Here is a 12,938-nt window from a genome sequence, read left to right on the forward strand (position 1 = left end):
GCCAGGGAAGCGCCCCGGCCCTCCTACCTGCGGGGCCGGCATTGCCAGGGCCATTGCGGCTCCTTCTCCTCCTGCTCAGGGAGGCGGGGGTCCTGAGCCTCCAGGCCCGGCCTCGACGGCCGCCGCCTCCCCGTCTAGCGGCACATGCAGCAGCGCAGAGGCAGAGGCAACCACGCCGGGAGCCGCAGCGGCCATGGAGGAGCTGCTGCGGGTGGCGGCGGCGGCGGCGGCGGCGGCGGCGAGGGAGGAGCCAGCGGAGCGGTCGCCACGGCCGCCTCCCGCCTCCTCCTCCTCCTCCTCCTCCCGCGGCAGCCCAGATCCAGGGATGGATGGACGGACGGGCAGACTGACTGGCAAGGCGACTCCACCTCCTTTTCCCTATGGCTGGCCAATTCTGCACCGGGCGCCCCGCGCTCGGCTCCCGCCTACCCGGGCGCGTCGTCCAATGGAAAGCCGGGTTTCGCCAGGGAAGCGGATCCTGCGCTAGCTGCTCTCCCGCTCGCCTGCCCGCCCCTCTTCAGCAGCTGCTGCTCATAGAGCGATCAGAGATGGGGCTGCGGCCGTAGCAGCGGCGGGAGAGGAAGGAAGCCCTGGAAGGGGCGGGGAGGCTGGATGCTCTCTCTCTCTATCTATCTATCTATCTATCTATATGGACGGCGATGAACCTGCATCGCTCTCTGACGGCCAATAGCAGAACCGTGTGAATTAAGAGGTGGTTAAGAGCGCTGGCGGGGGATCTACCTGAGTGACAAAACCAGCAGCCAATGAGGTTTAACAAGGGCAACTCCGCGTTATCCCTTCGCACGGTCGACGTCTAGAATGATGGAGGGATGGATGCAACCAGAACCTTGGCTTAGTCTCCTTCGCCGCCGCCCCCCCCCTCGCCCCCATAATCCAGCCCCCAGCCACGAGCCTCCGTTTCTAAACATTACCAGTAGATGGTTGCGGCAGCACGACAAGTAACGGCACGCCCAAATTTCTCATTCAAATAAGTTAGGATGAAGCTTTTTTTCAGGTTTCCCTAGGCGATACTGATTAAATAGGTCCCTTTTGGGGACAAAAACGGTGATTTGCACCCAGTAATGGGCAGGGAGAGAGTGGGAATATAAGGAAACCGCCTTACCTCGATTGGTCCATATAGCTCAGCAATTGGCTACTCCTACCTCGAAATGCCAGGAATTGCACCTGGGACCTTTTGTATGCAAACCAGCCAGGTGCTCTACTCGTTTGTGGGTAGCAACAGGGTGCCTTCCAGATGTTTTGGACTGCTCCAAGCCATGATGGTCACTGTCCACAATATAGTGTTATGAGTTTGGGCGGGGGTGGGGGAGAGTTGAAACCCTTCTAACCCCTACACCCAGCAAGGGTTAAAATGTAAGACAGGCTAGCTTTCCGAACCCCTGGATCCAGCAAATGTTAAGATAACCCAGGCTAGCTTCCTGTGTTGAGATGATTGCCTGGGTGATGAGCCATTCAGAGAACAAAGGAAAAGGGGCTCTGTGCTAGACAGCCCACCCTCAACTCAGAGATAGTTAGAAAGACAAAAGAGTTTGAAGTATAGTTTCTTGGGCTGTGATGTGAACCAGAGGAAAAGCAATAAGAGAGAGAGAGAGAGAGAGAGAGAGAATCGGAGTCAGAGCACGATGTTTGATTTCTCTGTCTTGCAAGAGTTGTCAAGTCTTCTATTCATTGATCATGTGGGGGGAGGGATAGTTTTATTTTTCCAATGAACCAATATCAGTCTTTTGTCAGAAGTGATGGGGTGGAGAGTCAATCTATACTGACCCGTTGACAAACCCCCATATAGTTGGTATATAGTTTAAATAATATTATCATCTGGAGGCATTATGCTGTGATTGGTGCACATATGCAGTATTGCCATGGATGCTTGGGGTTGTGTGACAGTGCTGTCTCTTACTGGAACCGCTATCATTTTCTGGGAGCGCATAGAATCCTGACTAATCTACATCATTATCTCATTGACTCTAATGGGCCGCCAGTAATGGGCTGCAAGGAGAATATACAGGATACAAAACTCAGAAGATTTGTGAGCGGATGTGATTAAGTTTCAAAATGATAATAACAACGGACTGTTAGGGATGTAGTAAATTACAAGAAGAAGAATAAAGCTAACAAAGATTAAAAGAAAGCAGCAAAGCACTACAGTTATAGTAAATTGCAATGTGAATATGAGTCAGCAGTGAGAGGCTGTCACAAAAAAGAAGAAGACAAATGCCATCTGGGGTGGTATGAAGAGAACCATATGCAAGGCAATGAGGGAAACAGTCCTCTGCTGCTCTGTACTGATTAAGTACCAGCTGTAATACTATGTCCCTATTTGGTCATCATTTTTAAGAAGGATACAAAATCGAGGAAAACCATAAAGATGGTTAAGAACAGAAGGAAAAATAGATTAGCAAGTATAGATTACAGAAAAGAAGACTGAAAAGACATGATATTGCCACAGTTTTTGAATCTCTAAAAAGTTGACGTGAAGAAGAAGAAAAAGAACGACTTGCTCCTGCTTGCAGCTTCCATGGGCATTTGGTTGACCACTGTGAGAACAGGACGCTGGATTAGATAGGCCTTTGGTCTGATCCAGCAGGGATCTTCTTATGTACTTATGTTCGGCCATGGCTCTTCAATGCCTTAAGCAGATTCTCTAGGGTATCAAGCCTCACCTGCTACCCAATTATTTTAACTGGGGATGAAACCTGGGGTCTTCTGCATCAAATCATGTGCAGTGTCTCTAAGCTATGACCCCTATTCTTGCTGCTGTAAACCTAGGGTGGATCTACACATGGGGGGGAAATGCTATAAATAAGTCATAAATCAAATCATTACAGTGGTACCTCTGATTTCGTACTTAATTCATTTCAGAGGTCCGTTCTTAATCTGAAACTGTTCTTAACCTGAAGCACCACTTTAGCTAATGGGGCCTCCTGCTGCCGCCACACGATTTCTGTTCTCACCCTGAAGCAAAGTTCTAGCATATGTAACCTGAAGCATATGTAACCCGAGGTACCACTGTATATCAAAAGAAAAGACCCTATGTAAAACTGTATAGAAAAGTTTTGTGCTCTACAGCACCATCTGGTGTTGCATATTTAGAATGCATTAAAAACACTGGTGTGTGGTTTTTTTTTTTACTAATGTAGCTGAGTCCCTACTGCCAAATTTTTATTTCAAAGATTCTGATATGTGGGTGAGTCTGGGGCAGAGTTAATAGTAAAAGCTTTATTTTAGCTGATGGCTGGTGCTAGCTGACCCCAACCTTAAGATTCTAGTGCTTGATGAAGGAATTGCACAAGGAATTGGGGATAAGAAAAGTCTCCATAGCTGCTGCTGCTGCCACCGCCACCAAAGTGATGCATTGTTTTGCTGCTACCCACCCTGCCTCCCTAGGCTCAACAGAAACATTGAGGATGTCCATGGAAGGAAGCGCAGGCACACCCCCTGCTGTGTCTTCTGCGGCAGTGTATGAAATGGTCAGGAGCTGGGACTGAGCTCAACAAACTTGGCTCTTTAGTGCAAATGCGTGGGCTACAGCATTCAAGCATGCACACTATGTGAAAACGAAGGTGCTGATTTATGCTCAAATATTCTGGCACCCGGCTCCAAATTCTGACTTGTGCATTCTGAAAAATATTTGGCAACTGGCTCAGAAGTAAGCGGGGGAGGGAGGAGGAATGGCATGGCTGGCTTGGCATAGTTTCTCACTCCACCCCAATCAGTCTCTTCCGCTCAGTGTCTTTCTCAGCACTCCCAACTCCACCAAGTCAGCGTGACTCTTTTTGTGAACTCATTGAACAAGGTGAAACTCTGGGAATGACAGGCATGGCCAAATGGGGGGCTCATAGTTCTCGACTGATAAATATGAAACATCCCCATATATGCAAAACCATGTGAGCAGGTGAAGGGAGCTATACTGCTAGTATTAATTCCCAAAAGACAATTCAAATCAGCACCAAGAAAACCCAGTATTTCTGATTACGGTAAATCTTCAGATTTAATTTGGACATTTGTTATATTTGCTAAGAGTGTGGAGTGTGGAATGCTACAAGTATTGCTGCGTTTTATGGGATGCAAACATCGTAATATTTTATAGTAGATACTGGCATCAGTTGTAGCTACTGTGGTGCCTTTCAGGACACAAGGTCCTGTACCAAGAGAATATTGCTTGGAGACATAAATATCTCCATCCCTGAAGATCTGATGGGAGTTAGTCACGCTCCCTTGCAACAGGAAGATAGTCAATTAAAATAAAATTCTACAGGACAGTATACCAGCACTCAGCAGAAGTAAAATCTATTTTCACACAATAAAATCTACCATGTGCCTCTAGACTGCTAGTATTCTTCAAGAGGCAGGGACGCAGGTGGCACTGTAGTCTAAACCATTGAGCCTCTTGGGTTTGCCGATTGGAAGGTTGGTGGTTCAAATCTGCATGACGGGGTGAGTTCCCATTGCTCTGTCCCAGCTTCTGCGCATCTAGCAGTTCGAAAGCATGCCAGTGCAAGTAGATAAATAGGTACCACTGTGATGGGAAGGTAAATGGCATTTCCATGCGCTATGATGTTCTGTTACACCACAAGTGGTTTAGTCCCGCTGGCCACATGACCCGGAAAGCTGTCTGTGGACAAACACCAGCTCCCCATAGCGCTGCATCCCATAGTCATCTTTTACCGTCCAGGACTCCTTTACCTTTTTACACTTTTTATTCTTCAGGAAGGATTAAAGTGCTTTTTGGGGAAACTTAGGTTTTTGCAATTAAAATGGATTAAAATGCTCTGACTCTTTAGCACAAGTATGGGGAAACGTCAGCCCTCCAGATGTTGCTGAACTATAATTCCCATCACCCCTTGCCAAGGGCCAAGCTTGCTGGTGCTGATGGGCATTTTAATTCAGTGACATCTAGAGGGCTGAAGGTTCCTCAAACCTGCCCTAACACAACAAACCCCCTTTTAAAATGAAGCATACTTTTTGCTGTTAGGGAATGAAACGCATTGAAAAGTGTGGAATGAGCAAATTATTAACAAGAAGACTTGTAAACACCTCACAATGCAGTTCAGGATGAATGCTCAGTAAATAGGCCATCTGGAGGAGCATATAGTATATGGTAAAGTCAAGTAGATGCAGAAGCTTTTAGTTGTGTAGCACCAACCAGTGACAATGTCTCTGCTGGCCACTGGAGTCACGCCTGCAGAAGTACAGTAGTACAGTCATCGGGAACAGCAGTGTGCTTTGTCACGATTGCCACCCAGAGTAATTGGTCGTGGAATTGGGGAGGGGCTATGATCGCTAGTGCAAATGAAAAACAGAGACACAGGCGTATCACAGAAACAGCTATCATTGTTAGCCTGTAGATGGTGCACTTTCTTTTCCAGCAACTTCTAGCTGTAACTGTGGAACCATGACAAACGATGAGTGACATGTTGTTAGCCAGAATCATAAAAATAACTTTCCTAACTACTTCTAATTGTGTTTTTACCAAATTATAATATTCTTTATTTGAGAAGATTTCCCTCAGTTATCACATTGGCTCTCTGATAACTCCTAGACATTTCTAAATCAACTCCCTTCAAATCGTAACATACTGTACAGTGCAAGCCTAACCATGTCTCCTCAGAAGTAAATCCTATTGAATTTAGTGGGGCTTATTCCCATGTAAGTGTGTTAGGATTGCATCTTAAGCAGGACTTGTGGACCTTGAACATATGCTCAAGAAGACATAAGGCTTAGCCTTTTTACAAAACCACCACATATGGAAAAGGTGCCTTCTTTTTCTTTACACTTCCAGCATTTATTGGATTCTGATTTATACATTTTTGCTAGTTTACTAGGTGTCGGGTACCATCTATAAATCATTTTCATAAAATTCTCTTCTATCCCATAACACGCCTTAAACTGTAAATCTACATTCCACAATCATTCCCATGCTGCCATTTCAATTTTATGTCCTATAATCCATTGCCCAGTGTATCATGGATGATTTGATTTGTTCATCTTTTGTCTGCCATCCTAGTAGCATCGTATTCATTTTTGACATCACTTCAACATTATCGCCCAGCAGGTCTCTTTCTGACTGAGAGCTTTGGCTCATAAAACCAAACCTTTGTCAAACTTAAATAATTCATTAAGTTGATAGTATTGTAACCAACTCATCAAGCTTTCTGCTACATCTTCAAATTTAATCTCATCGCCTTCTTCTGTTAAGAGCAGGGGTCAGTACACTTTTTCAGCAGGGGGCCGGTCCACTGTCCCTCAGACCTTGTGGGGGGCCAGACTATATTTTGAAAAATAAAAATAAAAATGAACCAATTCCTATGCCCCTAGAGATGCATTTTAAATAAAAGCACACATTCTACTCATGTAAAAACACCCGGCAGGCCCCACAAATAACCCAGAGATGCATTTTAAATAAAAGGACACATTCTATTCATGTAAAAACACACTGATTCCCGGACAGTCTGCGGGCCAGATTTAGAAAGCGATTGGGCCAGATCTGGCCCCCGCGCCTTAGTTTGCCTACTCCATGGTTAAGAGGTTTCTATATTGTATGTTCTCCTGCCAACCTAGCAGTTCGAAAGCACGTCAAAGTGCAAGTAGATAAATAGGTACCACTCCGGCGGGAAGGTAAACGGCATTTCCGTGTGCTGCTCTGGTTCGCCAGAAGCGGCTTAGTCATGCTGGCCACATGACCCGGAAGCTGTACGCCGGCTCCCTTGGCCAATAAAGCGAGATGAGCACCGCAACCCAGAGTCGTTCACGACTGGACCTAATGGTCAGGGGTCCCTTTGCCTTTACCTTTATACTGTATGTTACACAATTGAACTGTTTTTGTTCGCTTCGTGTCTCTTCCTTGTATTCAGTCACTTTTCTACCAGTTAGTTGAAAGGCTCCAAACAACATGATTCATGGCATTGATTGTCAGTATTGTATTATTATCTTGCACCACTTTTATCAGTTTAAATAAGAGATATGCCCAATTAGTTTCGCCTTGCATTGCTGAATAGAGGTATCATGCTATATCCAGTGTGAGCTCAGCCTGGGAGGGGAAACACCTACAATTAGAAAACCCAAGGAAAATGGCAAATACACTTAAACTCTGTCAGTACCCACCAATTAGGGATTGTGCCAGTGATGCTGCCCACATACTGCCGACATGGGGGGGGGGTAGCCAATGAACTCAGAGTGATGGGGAGACACCTCTAGCACAACCCTGCATCACTGCAAACCCACAACATGCGAGACAAAGCAACAGTGTCCCAACTCCATCAGCACCAAGGTGGCACAGCCAGCAGAGACACCACTACTGTCAAGTCACAAGCAGAACTCCAGGCAGGAGTTCAAATGCTCCTCACAACCACTAGTTTGTGTGTGTTATGAGCAAAACATGCAAAGGAACAAAAAAGAATACACTATGCAGCAGCCACATAGCTCCCTAAGCAAAGGAGCACACATAAGCCTCTTGGGGGGGAAAGGTTCAACACTTATCAAAATCATATACTGCTGGAGATACAGTGAGACTGAGGGTACCTTCTATCATAGGTGGTGGGCCTGTAAAAGAGTAAAAGAGTATTGGGAAATAATTCATAATGAATTGAAAAAAAAATGTTTAAAAGTACTTTTCCAAAAAAACAACAACAACCAGAGCCCTTTTTGTTGGGGATAATTCAGACGGAAATTCCCAGGTGTCAAAAAAGGTTATTTATGTATGCCACTACTGCAGCCCTTGTTTTGTTAGCCCCCCAAATGGAAAAATGAGCAAAGTCCCAACTAAAGAAGAATGGCAACTTAAACTGATGGAATATGTGCAGCTTGTGCACCTAACATAGAATAAGAGAACAAGAAGAACAAACATATGTTTAAAGAAGATTGGAAAATGTTTATTGAATATGTGGAGCAAAATTATGTACCCCTGAAAATGTTGGCAGCATTAAGATAAATTCAAGTGTAAATAAGTTTTGAATGATGTAATAATGGAATACTGAATGGTTTAGTTTATGTAAAATATGCAGGATTTATGTTATGCAAAATGAACCATGGAAAGAGAAGGAGGGAAGTCACTGATATTTTAAGGTTGTTTATATGAGTATTCTAAATTGTAAGACAGAAAATTTAATAAATATATATATAGAGAGAGAGTCTCTGCTTGATTGCTTGAGAGTCTTTCATAGGCATCTTGTTGTGGGAAGCAGAATGTTGGACATGGGTGGGTCTTTGGTCAAGTAGAAGTGATTGCCACAACTATCCATCAGTCAAATATATTCTGTTCCTCTTGCATCCATCTAACTAACAGTGCACTCTTGACATATACTGCTGCTAAGGTCAAGGGATGCATCAGCAAGTTTGGTGCCATTGGGGCTGCAGGCATCAGCAGAAAATTCCATATAAGTTCCTAATACCCCATAATGACCCAACAAAAGCGGAAGCTACATTTGTCCCAAAAGACTGTGTTAGTTTCTGTTTCTCACTGAGCAGCTGCTTGCAGTCACAGGACTGTTTACATTCCAGAGAGTCCAGATACTGTTGGATTCTCACGGGAAAGGGAGACGGGATGTGACGTTACTGGTTTCCTGTTTCCTTTGTTCTTTCGTTTTCTTTGTTCAGCTGCTCTCTGCTTCTCATAGAGAGAACATGTATATTTCTTTGCTCTTTGCATAGCTTAGGAATAAAGCACAGCAATGTAGCCCATACCTGCCTCATTCTTCCGTTGTGGACTTTGTTGTTTTAATGCTCGGCTGGGCTCAAAGGAAGATGAGCCATCAGAAGACTGTATGCACAAGGGCCGGAAAACGAAAGAGAAATGGAAGAATTTCTCAAGAAATATGGATTACAAAAAATTTCGCAACAAAGTATGTTGCTTTTAAATGAGAAAATAACTGAACAAGAAATTGAGGGTGCCATTCAAAATATGCAACTGGGGAAATCTCCAGGGCCAGATGGATTAACCTCCAGATACTACAAAGCTTTGAAAGACTGGATAATACAGCCGCTTAAGGAGGTTTGTAACGAGATATTAGAGGGGAAAAGGGCACCTGAGACGTGGAAAGAAGCCTTCATCACACTTATACCAAAGACTGAGGTTGATAAAAAACAGATCAAGAACTACCGCCCTATATCATTACTCAATGTGGATTATAAAATTGATTATAAAATTCTTCCAGCAATCTTAATTCCAGTTTGGGATTCATCCAGTCCAGCCTTTCGCATGATGAATTCTGCATATAAGTTAAATAAGCAGGGAGACAATATATAGCCTTGCCGTACTCCTTTCCCAATTTTGAACCAATCAGTTGTTCCATATCCAGTTCTAACTGTAGCTTCTTGTCCCACATAGAGATTTCTCAGGAGACAGATGAGGTGATCAGGCACTCCCATTTCTTTAAGAACTTGCCATAGTTTGCTGTGGTCGACACAGTCAAAGGCTTTTGCATAGTCAATGAAGCAGAAGTAGATGTCTTTCTGGAACTCTCTAGCTTTCTCCATAATCCAGCACATGTTTGCAATTTGGTCTCTGGTTCCTCTGCCCCTTCGAAATCCAGCTTGCACATTTAACTCTTTGGGGAAGTAATTAGCATCACACATCACGTGCATGGAAGTTGCCAAACCAATTAACCAACTAGAAGGATTACTGTTAATAGTAGCAGTTTTCCTATAACTTGATATTGCTGGATAGTTTTGATGAACTGCAAAAGCATTTTTAGTTTGCTTTCTGTTGCCACCCTGGAACTTTTCTTTATTAGTGCTGCTTTGTTTTGTACGATTCCTTGCAAATGAAGGAAAACAACTTTTCTGCTTGTATATGTTGATAATATAATTTTGGCTACTGAGAACAAACAAGATTCTACAAAAACAAATTGGGCGCAGGCCTGGCCAGGACATAGGCGCCCTGACTGTGACAAAGGTGACCTGTGTGCTTGCTTGCTTTGGGACGTCACTCGTTTTCCATTTTTGGGCTGATGAAACACAGGCCATGGTAGTGGCATTCATAAATATCCTTTTTTGACATCTGGTAATTTCTGTCTGAGATGTTTTTTGACATCTGGTAATTTCTGTCTCCCCTTCATGGATCACTGCCTTGCCGTGGCGAAGGGGCTTGAAGAACTCAGAGAAGCTATGAACTATGCCGAGCAGGGCACCCAAGATGAACAGGTCATAGTGGAGAGTTTTGACCAAACGTGATCCACCTGGAGGAGGAACCGGCAAGCCACTCCAGTATCCCTGCCAAGAAAACTCCATGGACAAAGACAACAGGCATATAAAAGTTATGACGCTGGAAGATGAGCCCCTCAGGTCGGAAGGCGTCCAACATGCTACTGGGGAAGAGCGGAGGGCAAGTACAAGTAGATCCAGAGCTGATGAAGCGGCTGGGCCAAAGCCGAAAGGACGCTCAGTTGCGGATATGCCTGGAAGCGAAAGGAAAGTCCAATGCTGTAAAGAAAAATATTGCATAGGAACCTGGAATGTAAGAACCATGAACATGGGTAAGTTGGAGGTGGTCAAAAATGAGATGGCAAGAATAAATATTGACATCCTGGGCATCAGTGAACTAAAATGGACGGGAATGGGTGAATTCAGTTCGGATGACCATCATATCTACTACTGTGGGCAAGAAACCCGTAAAAGAAATGGAGTGGCCCTCATAGTCAACAAAAGAGTGGCAAAAGCTGTACTGGGATGCAATCTCAAAAATGATAGAATGATCTCGATACGAATCCAAGGCAGACCTTTTAACATCACAGTAATCCAAGTTTATGCACCAACTACTGGTGCTGAAGAAACTGAAATTGACCAATTCTATGAAGACTTACAACACCTTATAGAAGTGACACCAAAGAAGGATGTTCTTCTCATTATAGGGGATTGGAATGCTAAAGTAGGGAGTCAAGAGATAAAAGGAACAACTGGCAAGTTTGGCCTTGGAGATCAAAACGAAGCAGGGCAAAGGCTAATAGAGTTCTGTCAAGAGAACAAGCTGGTCATCACAAACACGGTTTTCCAACAACACAAGAGACGACTCTACACATGGACATCACCAGATGGGCAGCATCGAAATCAGATTGATTATATTCTCTGCAGCCAAAGATGGAGAAGCTCTATAGAGTCAGCAAAAACAAGACCTGGAGCTGACTGTGGCTCAGATCATCAGCTTCTTATAGCAAAATTCAAGCTTAAACTGAAGAAAGTAGGAAAAACCACTGGGCCGGTAAGATACAATCTAAGTCAAATCCCTTATGAATACACAGTGGAAGTGAGGAACAGGTTTAAGGATTTAGATTTGGTGGACAGAGTGCCTGAAGAACTATGGATGGAGGCTCGTAACATTATACAGGAGGCAGCAACGAAAACCATCCCAATGAAAAGGAAATGCAAGAAAGCAAAGTGGCTGTCCAATGAGGCCTTACAAATAGCGGGGGAGAGAAGGCAAGCAAAATGCAAGGGAGATCGTGAAACATACAGGAAATTGAATGCAGATTTCCAAAGAATAGCAAGGAGAGACAAGAAGACCTTCTTAAACAAGCAATGCAAAGAAATAGAGGAAAGCAATAGAATGGGAAGAACCAGAGATCTGTTCAAGAAAATTGGAGATATGAAAGGAACATTTCGTACAAAGATTTCCATAATAAAGGACAAAAGTGGAAAGGACCTAACAGAAGCAGAAGACATCAAGAAGAGGTGGCAAGAATACACAGAGGAATTATACCAGAAAGAAACGGATGTCTCTTATACCCCAGGTAGTGTGGTTGCTGACCTTGAGCCAGACATCCTGGAGAGTGAAGTCAAATGGGCCTTAGAAAGCACTGCAAATAACAAGGCCAGTGGAAGTGATGGTATTCCAGCTGAACTATTTAAAATTTTAAAAGATGATGCTGTTAAGGTGCTACACTCAATATGCCAGCAAGTTTGGAAAACTCAGCAGTGGCCAGAAGATTGGAGAAGATCAGTCTACATCCCAATCCCAAAGAAGGGCAGTGCCAAAGAATGCTCCAACTATCGCACAATTGCACTAATTTCTCACGCTAGCAAGGTTATGCTTAAAATTCTACAAGAAAGGCTCAAGCAGTATGTGGACCGAGAACTCCCAGAAGTGCAAGCTGGATTTAGAAGAGGCAGAGGAACCAGAGACCAAATTGCAAACATGCGCTGGATTATGGAGAAAGCTAGAGAGTTCCAGAAAGACATTTACTTCTGCTTCATTGACTATGCAAAAGCCTTTGACTGTGTCGACCATGGCAAACTATGGCAAGTTCTTAAAGAAATGGGAGTGCCTGATCACCTCATCTGTCTCCTGAGAAATCTCTATGTGGGACAAGAAGCTACAGTTAGAACTGGATATGGAACAACTGACTGGTTCAAAATTGGGAAAGGAGTACGACAAGGCTGCATTTTGTCTCCCTGCTTATTTAACTTATATGCAGAATTCATCATGCGAAAGGCTGGGCTGGATGAATCCCTATCCGGAATTAAGATTGCCAGAAGAAATATCAACAACCTCAGATATGCAGATGACACAACCTTGATGGCAGAAAGTGAGGAGGAATTAAAGAACCTTTTATTGAGGGTGAAAGAGGAGAGTGCAAAATATGGTCTGAAGCTCAACATCAAAAAAAACGAAGATCATGGCTACTGGTCCCATCACCTCCTGGCAAATAGAAGGGGAAGAAATGGAGGCAGTGAGAGATTTTACTTACTTGGGCTCCATGATCACTGCAGATGGTGACAGCAGCCACGAAATTAAAAGACGCCTGCTTCTTGGGAGAAGGGCAATGACAGGCCTAGACAGCATCTTGAGAAGTAGAGACATCACCTTGCCAACAAAGGTCCGTATAGTTAAAGCTATGGTTTTCCCAGTAGTGATGTATGGAAGTGAGAGCTGGACCATAAAGAAGGCTGATCGCCGAAGAATTGATGCTTTTGAATTATGGTGCTGG

General features: G+C 44.1%; 1 protein-coding gene across 5 annotated transcripts in view; it reads right to left on the reverse strand.

Moving 5' to 3' along the window:
- Positions 1-282, reverse strand: part of EVI5L (ecotropic viral integration site 5 like) — a 50,642-nt gene extending 50,360 nt beyond the window's left edge. For 3 of the 5 annotated variants that reach the window (XM_079965980.1, XM_079965982.1, XM_079965981.1), the window contains exon 1: positions 28-281. The gene's annotated coding sequence lies outside the window, so the exon portion shown is untranslated. Of the gene's footprint in view, positions 1-27 lie in introns of all 5 variants that reach the window. The other 2 variants (XM_079965979.1, XM_079965977.1) reach the window with 1 other exon arrangement.
- Between the last annotated feature and the right edge of the window lie 12,656 nt (positions 283-12,938).

This window comes from Podarcis cretensis, assembly GCF_951804945.1.
Source record: "Podarcis cretensis genome assembly, chromosome: 2".
In the NCBI taxonomy this organism is placed as follows: Eukaryota; Metazoa; Chordata; class Lepidosauria; order Squamata; family Lacertidae; genus Podarcis; species Podarcis cretensis.